This window comes from Meleagris gallopavo, chromosome 2, assembly GCF_000146605.3.
Source record: "Meleagris gallopavo isolate NT-WF06-2002-E0010 breed Aviagen turkey brand Nicholas breeding stock chromosome 2, Turkey_5.1, whole genome shotgun sequence".
NCBI classification, from domain to species: Eukaryota; Metazoa; Chordata; class Aves; order Galliformes; family Phasianidae; genus Meleagris; species Meleagris gallopavo.
Window position 1 is genome coordinate 73,868,255 of NC_015012.2, and position 8,130 is coordinate 73,876,384.

Here is an 8,130-nt window from a genome sequence, read left to right on the forward strand (position 1 = left end):
CATTCCTGTCTATCAAGCAGTCTTTTCATAACAAAAAGGAAAAAAGCCCACAATTTTCTGTTTGACTCCAGTGGTAGGCAAGCATTAAACTCACAGCCAGACAGCTGTTTTACTCTGCCTCAAGTGTTGTCACCCTGTTTCTTTAAGCTCTGTTTTATCAGTTGCATAGTTTTTTTATCCATTTCAAAGAATATATTAGACTCTCATTAACAGTAAAGCAAATTAGGCATGCACAGTAAGGAGAGAAATAAAAAGAGATCCTCACTATCTAAGCAAAGAAACAGGATTCCCCTGGCAAATGTGTATTCACAAAGAAATAACACTGCAGGTAACAAATAAGTTCCCTTCACTAAGTCAGATATCATTTCCCAAGTTACCCTCAAAGTCGGCACCGTCTTGGAGACATTTCAGAAAGAAAAGGGGATTCTGCTTAGGCTGGGTTTATCTTGAAATTTTGGGCTTTTATGTTTATGGAACAATAGTGTTTGAAAAACAAAAAATTAAATTAAATACCAAGCCTCACAAGGAGGTATCCTGGGGGCCAGTTACTGGCAGGGCTGGAGAGAGTTCTGCTGCCAAATGGAAAATGTAAGCTGGCAAGTGGACCTGAAATCTTAGATTTTGAACTTGGCAGATCTGAAAAGTCTTGGCATTTGGTTACAGAATTTGGAATGCAAAGATTTCAAACAAGTTTTTTCCCCTAAAGACTATAAAAAAGCACCGTCCATATGTATAAAGCAAACTTTTGTCTGCTCTTCTTCTAAACAGGACTGCTGTGTTGTGTACAGTACGAAGTAGCCCTTAGAAATGTGTTGAATTTGCTAAGAAACCCTATCTTCATTTGTCTTGCTTTATGTGGGCCCCTTGCGACTTTCTGACCCTCCAGTAAATTATAGTATCATTCAAGAAGGTCAAATAGTCAGGGAAATGAAAAATGGATTAAAAAAAGAGCTGGGGCAGAGGGAGAATTATCATTGTAAGCTTTAATAGATATTTCACATGCTGCACACTTTTAATGGCAGCAAACTTGTAAAAGTTCAGCCTCCACTTTTATTAGTATAAGGGGATGCTGTTAATTCTCCATCTGATCTTTAATGACAGTAATCAGAACAGTTACTGAAGTTTTTCTGCAAAGTTGTATGAACTAATTCAATTATTTTAAATCGCACATATTTTTAAAATATTACAAAAACACCTCCCTAGTGATTTCCTGCACTCCTAATGGCATGTAAGTTATGTGATGTTGCTTCCATCTTCCTTCTCAGTTTGGTCAGAATCCTCTCTGCATATTTTGATTCTCTTTTGCTTTTTTGTTTGTTTGTTTGTTTGAGGGGATAAAGTATTGGCAAAACAAAGTTTTGAAAGTACATATTGAAATGGTTGACTAATAACAATATATTCTCCTGGGTAATATAGATATTCTCATCAGCCTTCATATGTCAAATATCTCCTGTAATTTGCTTACAGACTGTGAGCAATATATCTCATCTTGTTCAGTTATAGAGTAGCCAGAGTCTGAAAACACTGAAGAGAACCCTGATACATACAGTTCAAAGGAATGTGAAAAATTATTCTGCATTTAAACCTATCTCCCTTGGATTCCACATGTGAGCTGCATGCTGACCACCTTGTGCAGAAAGTCTCTAGCCCATGAATCATAGTGTTCCACCACTCGAGCTTTAGAGAAACACATGCCAAATACTGAGACATCTTAGTTGGTATAAATTATCTTTTAGAATGTATTAGTCTGTCTTGATTTGAGCATTTGACACTCTCCCCATTTGTAACTTGTTTCATTCATCCTTTGCATGAATTAACACAGACCTGGGGTGTATTTAAAATATTATTTTTATATATTCATAAAGAGATTCATTTCCATTAGTTTGAAAGGTTACTTCAAATAATCTTTACATAGATTTGTTTTCTCTTTTTTTTTTCCTGAAAAGAAAATTATATAAGCAACACATAGTGTTTTTATCGTCTCTTTTTATCCTTGATCTGTATAAGACATTTAACATTCATTCTTTAATCAATTAATTTAGCTACGTTTTTTAAAACTTATTTGGATTTCCTAGATAAAACATATGCATCTTCCAGTCCATACGTCTTATGGTTGGTGCCATTTTAAAACAAAAACCTGTTATATGTATATATATTTTTATAAGACAAAAATAAAATCTGACGTCACATTCCTGATTTGGCAAATCAGAGGAGCTTTGTTCTGATTCCTGGCCAAAGAGTGCTGCCAAAATCAAACTTGAGAGTGCTGGCTCAGATGACTCCTGTGAGACTGCCTCTGTGGTGCAGGGAGGGAGCACAGCAAGTTTTCTCCTGGGGTGTCCCAAGGATTCACAGGTGATTTAGGATTCAGATCCACCTCTCCATATCTCTTGAGGATTTTTCTTTCAGGAGAGACGTCTCCTTCTAGTCCAGAACTAGTGTACTGTAACTCAGCCTGCTCACCTCCAGTACCCAGGCATCTCCAAGATGATAAAAGAATGTATCCAAGGGGACTCCTTCACTCACTGGCTCATATGCATTAATTTTAATATGTGTCTGGCTACTGTATGATTTGTCAACAAAGACTATCAAGTTCCTAAAAAAAAGAACATATTCCTGAAAATTTCTGTATAGCAACCTGCTCCAAAGTTCCAGTAGATCTGGCAGACATTCGTCCAGCGTTCCAATAATCAGAGGATCATAAAATCATAGAATGGCCTGGATTGGAAAGGGACATAATGATCATGTAGTTTCAACCCCCTGCTACTCCACCAGAATCATTATTCCTTTTAGACTGTTAAAGTGCAGAGTGTATTTCCATCCTTTTAGACTATTAAAGTGCAGAGTGTATTTCCACAAGAAATAAAATACAAAAAGAAAATAAAAACACCCTTTAATTTCTATTTATTTATCAAGTGATAATTTGCCACCACAAAACCAAGAGGAAGTATAATTTCCAGACTCATGAACATCAAGAATGCATGGTTTCTCTGTTTAAATGCCAGCTTTCTATGACCTTCAGTTAACTATGCCCCCTAAAAATCTACACCCTCATGAGCTACCCTGAAAGACAATGTCATGAAAAGGGGGAAAGCAAAGCAAGAATACAAAGCAACTGCAAAGGTCAGTGTTAACTTGCCCAGTTAGTCAGGCAGGTTGGAGATACACTAACTCATTGGGAAAAAAAAAGACTTTTCTAGATAACACTGATGCAAAAAGACATACAAAAAAATAAGGTATCATGATATGATAACCAGATATTATCACATTTTACTCTTTAAAGTATCTAGTGTTAAATACATGCTGAAGCCAGTATTTAGAAATGGAAGGACTTGATAAAAGATGTAGCTTCTCTCTTCTTCACAATATACAGGGTTTCATACATGGCTAACATGACTGTCGATGATGGCAGCAGACCTTTAATGCTGTATGTGCCCTGCAGAACAAACATATCTGTATTCAAAGGCAGTTGTACTCAACAGACATTCACTCCAGACTTGCATGCATAAGTTTAGACACAGAAGCCATGAAAAACTGTAAACCACACTTTACAAATTCACACAGCAGAAACAGTTTAGTGGATTTGGCCATTGTTTAAGGTTCTCTGAAAACAGATGGAAACATGATGTCTTCTCACAAGTTACATTCTCACATTACTGCCACAGATGGTGCACTCACCTCTTTGAAGAACAGATCTTTTTACTTACATAAGTAATAACAGAATACAAAATATTTCATATTATCACTGACATAACTGATGTCAAACAACTACTGCTAAGACATTCCAACGTTCTACAGTTGTTTTGCTGTCTGTTCCAAGAATATACTTTGCTTCTTCAGTTAAACCTCCTCCATTCAAAACCAGCAACAACGTGCAGGGACCAAAACATAGACAAATTCATTTTGTGCCCGAAGTGCACAAAACACATAGAAATATCAAATCAGCTAATTACTTATATTTTCTTTCCAGTAAATTCCATATACCCATTATACAGTGGCATTTTTAGAATCACTCTGTAATACAGCTAATTTAGAAGGAAGGAAAGTACTTTTTATTTCAGATGTTTTGGTAACATACTGCACTGTTACATGTGGGAATGTTTTGTGTTGTTTTTCTTTTTCTTTTTTCTCCACTAAATAACTAGAGGATTATATTTCAGCCTACTGAGGGTTCATTTCCCAAATGAATGTAATTAATAAATCAAAAACCAATGGGAGAAAACTTGCTTCTCTAAACAGGCGTCTGCATTACAGTATTCACACTGATATATATTGTTTGTTCTTTTATTACTGTTGTATCTCTTCACCTTTTAAGCAATGACTTCACTGTTATTTTCAGCTCATAAATATTAGAAGAAAAATACATCTCCATTCACACACACACAAAATTTGAAAACCATCAAGAACAAGACAATCTTTATACTTATCATTTACACCCAATATCTACTACATTGCTAGGGAAATATATACTAACGCTAATTCCAAACAAAAATTAACAGCCTTATATTTATTGTAAATAAAAAATAAATGAAAGTTAATGCAATCAGTTAGTTGTGCTGGTTGAAGCAGAAGTCCAGTGCTGGTAAATACTCCTGGGCCCCAGGTGAACTGCAGAATACTTGTTATCGTCCATGTTTTCCATACCCCATTTCTTCTAATGCAGGAGTTTGACTACATTTTTTGCAGGTAGAACTTTGCCTTGATCTCCTCAGAGCCCTCCAAGAGCTCCAGGTAGTGCTTGAATGACACTTGTATCTGAGTCCCACCACAAACAGGAATATTTGGTTTACCTCAGAAAGTAAGATGGGTGCAAGATCCTACAGTGGGAAACCTGGACAATTACATCATTTTTCAGTTTTATGGAAGCTTAGGAATTATATGGGAAAGAAATTTCAAAGGATTCTACTTATTCTGGCCTTGAAGCTCATTAAATGTTCATTATTGACAACATTTATGTCATAATCCACAAGAAAGAAAAACGCTTTTCGCTTTGAATTACATGGGTGTTTCACCTTTGTTAAATTCTCTTGTACAGAAAATAGATTAAAGAGTTAATCTGGAATTGTACAAACTCCTACGGTCTGTTAGATGTGTTAGATATTTAATTACATAATTTTTAGCTACTTCCTTGAAAGACTTTTTATGGTGTCTTTTCTATTTCTTGAAGGAGGTTATTTTGATTGGATTTCCGTGTAGAAATGGTCCTTTGTTGATTTTTGTAGCCGATGCCAACTTTCATTAGAACTTTGTCAAACCCCCACTGAAGTTAAAGACTCTCAGTAACATCAGTAGGATTGAGAGCATGTAGGTGTAGAGGATAAAATTTAACTCTTGACTAAAAAAATGTAACTCCACTGTGCATATGCCTGTGAAGACAGAAGTTTCTCCAGACTTCTGAGAGCCAAAGATATATGTCAGATACTAGAATAATATAATTAAAATGACACAGTAAGCGAACATGTATTTTTAAAAAAACGATTGTACTGTTGCTAGATAGATAATTCAATAGATACTTTGAATTCCCATGGCTTAAAGGATGTTTTGTACTTCAGATCAAAGATCAATGGAAAAAATCTTGTTGTATTGTAGTCAAGATTAAAAGAAGCATATTCTCTTCTACAAGTCCTCCTATACCCCACTCCCATTTGCACAGAAATCTTAACAGGCTTTGTACAGAAAGTTTGGCTGGAAAGTCTGAAAACTTCCTAAATTCCCACCTGTTCTAGTGTGCAGGTCTGAGATGACAGAAGAAACAGACAAACCTTTTGGAGCAGAAAGATCTCAAGAAGTCTAAATGGCAGTCTTGATAAACACTCATTACAGAATGATGCCCTTTACACCTCCAGAGATTACGGATATATTCAAGAAGCTGAAAAAGAAAGGATTTCTATTAGCATGTTACTCCATGTTTTAATTGATCATAGGAAAAAGAAGGACTTGTCTAGATCTTAAAAATTTTATCACATGGAATTAGAGAAAGAATTCCTCATTCTTAGAGCTTCAGAAATCTGATGCTGACTAATTTTTTAATTTTATTTTTTAATATTATTACCATTCCGGATGGAAAAAAAAAGAGAAGATATATTTTGGGTTAGATAGCAAGCCATTTACATTGCTCTTTTTTAATATACCTTGATATGGATATAAAATTCATCCCTTATATTTTCAGAATAGGTCACTTTGTAAAATGTAGAATAATGTGAACACAAAATTAATAATAATGAAATTCTATCAAGTCAGGAGAAAAACCATATCCATGGACCTATTCTATGACAAGGCATCTATTCAAAGAATCCCAGAGATATGTTTCAATACATCCCAAGTCTTTGCTCATTCTACTGCATAGGAGACCATAATTTGAGTAGTACCAAGAGGACATGACAAGGCTTTGCAGTGTGTGAAAACAGTGTTTTATAACACTCCTTTCACACTCAACATATATATTCCTAGCTACTCATTATACTAACATATGCAGTCAATAATGATACAGGAGTTAATATAGAGTAAGATACATTTCTTCAAATATATCATAATTCTTATAGAAAATACAAAGAAATACTGCTTAAACGAAGGTGGCATCTGCAAATTCACACTGCTTGTTAGAAGAGCTTTATCAGACCATACGTCAACATACAAGCACTGATGCGTTCAAGCAAAAGTGTTCTGCTGAAGAGAAACTTTCTTGTTTATCTTACCTGAGAAGAGTTTGCCATTTGAGAAAATGAGCAAAAGAGAAGAGAAAATGAACAGGAGGCAAGGGACTACGGGACAAATGAAAATCAGTACCTTAAATCCGAGAGAGAAGTTCCAGCAGTACTGCTGAGCAGTAGGCAGAATGTCAATGCAGTGAGATAGATACATTTATCCAAGCAAATATGTGTTTTGTTCTGTATTTTATTCTGGACGTAATATCTGTCTAGTATCACTTGCTACCATAATCAAAGTCAGATGATTATCAGTCTTTACTTGGGAAAGGTACTTAAGTGTTCTTAACGGGAAGGAAAAGTTTAAGCACTATTCTGAATCAGGATGGATAAAACTATCCTCTTTTCTGTATGTTCAATTAAGTTTTTCACTACATGTTTCTATAAATTTCCTTATCATTATTATGGTGCAGGACTGTATCACATAGTCACTGACAGCTGATTCCGAATCTTCCAGTGAAGCAAAATTTACTTAGAATATGCCATATGTCTGGCTTCTTTTAAACATTTCAGGCTCAAAACACATTTTGACAAACTCAAGGCAGAGGTTCAGCTCATTCTGGTACAGTGGTGGGCTGAATTTGCAGAAGACAGAAATAACCTGGACAAATTCCAGGGCCTTCAGAGGCCTCAGTGCTTGAGATAAACAGCTCAGTTTGGGGAAATGAAGAGAGGGCAGAGGGACGGAAGGAAAAGAGAAAACAAGACAGCAAGAAAGACAGAGAAGGAAAACACACAATAAAAAGGGACAGGGAGAAAGAAAGCTAGAAGATGAGAAAACAAGTGAGAAACAGGGAAAAAAGACAGAAAGTAAGCAAGAAAGAGAGAAAGGAAATGAGAAAGTAAAGGAAAAAGAATGCAAGCAAGCAAGCAAGCAAGTAAGCAAGCAAGAATCCTCTTGGACAAACTTTACAACTTTCTACACACTTCTAGGAAGATATATTTGTTGTACTAAATATGTTACAGTCATTTATCATATTTTTCTGCATGTCATCTTCACAGTGCCTGAAGTACGAAAGTTCTTTTATCCACATTTTATAAGCCAAAAAACAAGTACAAGAAATAAGTGACCTCAAGTTACGCTGAAAATCTTGGCAGTCCAGGAACTCACTCTCTTCAGTCCCAGTTGAATGCTTTAGCCACAAGATGCTCTTTCTGTTGCTGGTAGCAAGATTATCAAGTACATTTAACACCCATTGACTACATCTACATTAGCAAATAAAATGAGAGATAGACTGCTCTTTGGCCTCAAGGCCAGCTGACGCAGCATGTTTCCAACCTGCACAGCCAAATTCTCTAACCCAAAATAGGGATTTCATGTTCAAGCTGTTTGCTGAGGGTGTTAACTCCCAAACTACATACACTCCAGCTCTGCTTGGGAGAGTATTACTAAGCACCAGCCAAAATTCTGACAAAACCTGTGCTA

General features: G+C 35.8%; 1 long non-coding RNA gene across 1 annotated transcript; it reads right to left on the minus strand.

Moving 5' to 3' along the window:
- Positions 1–2,369: 2,369 nt before the first annotated feature.
- Positions 2,370–7,439, minus strand: LOC104909891. The gene is made up of 3 exons (XR_792658.3): positions 6,787–7,439; positions 5,763–5,869; positions 2,370–3,436 (listed from the first exon to the last, which is right to left on the minus strand). It is a non-coding gene; the product is annotated as an uncharacterized LOC104909891 (long non-coding RNA).
- Between the last annotated feature and the right edge of the window lie 691 nt (positions 7,440–8,130).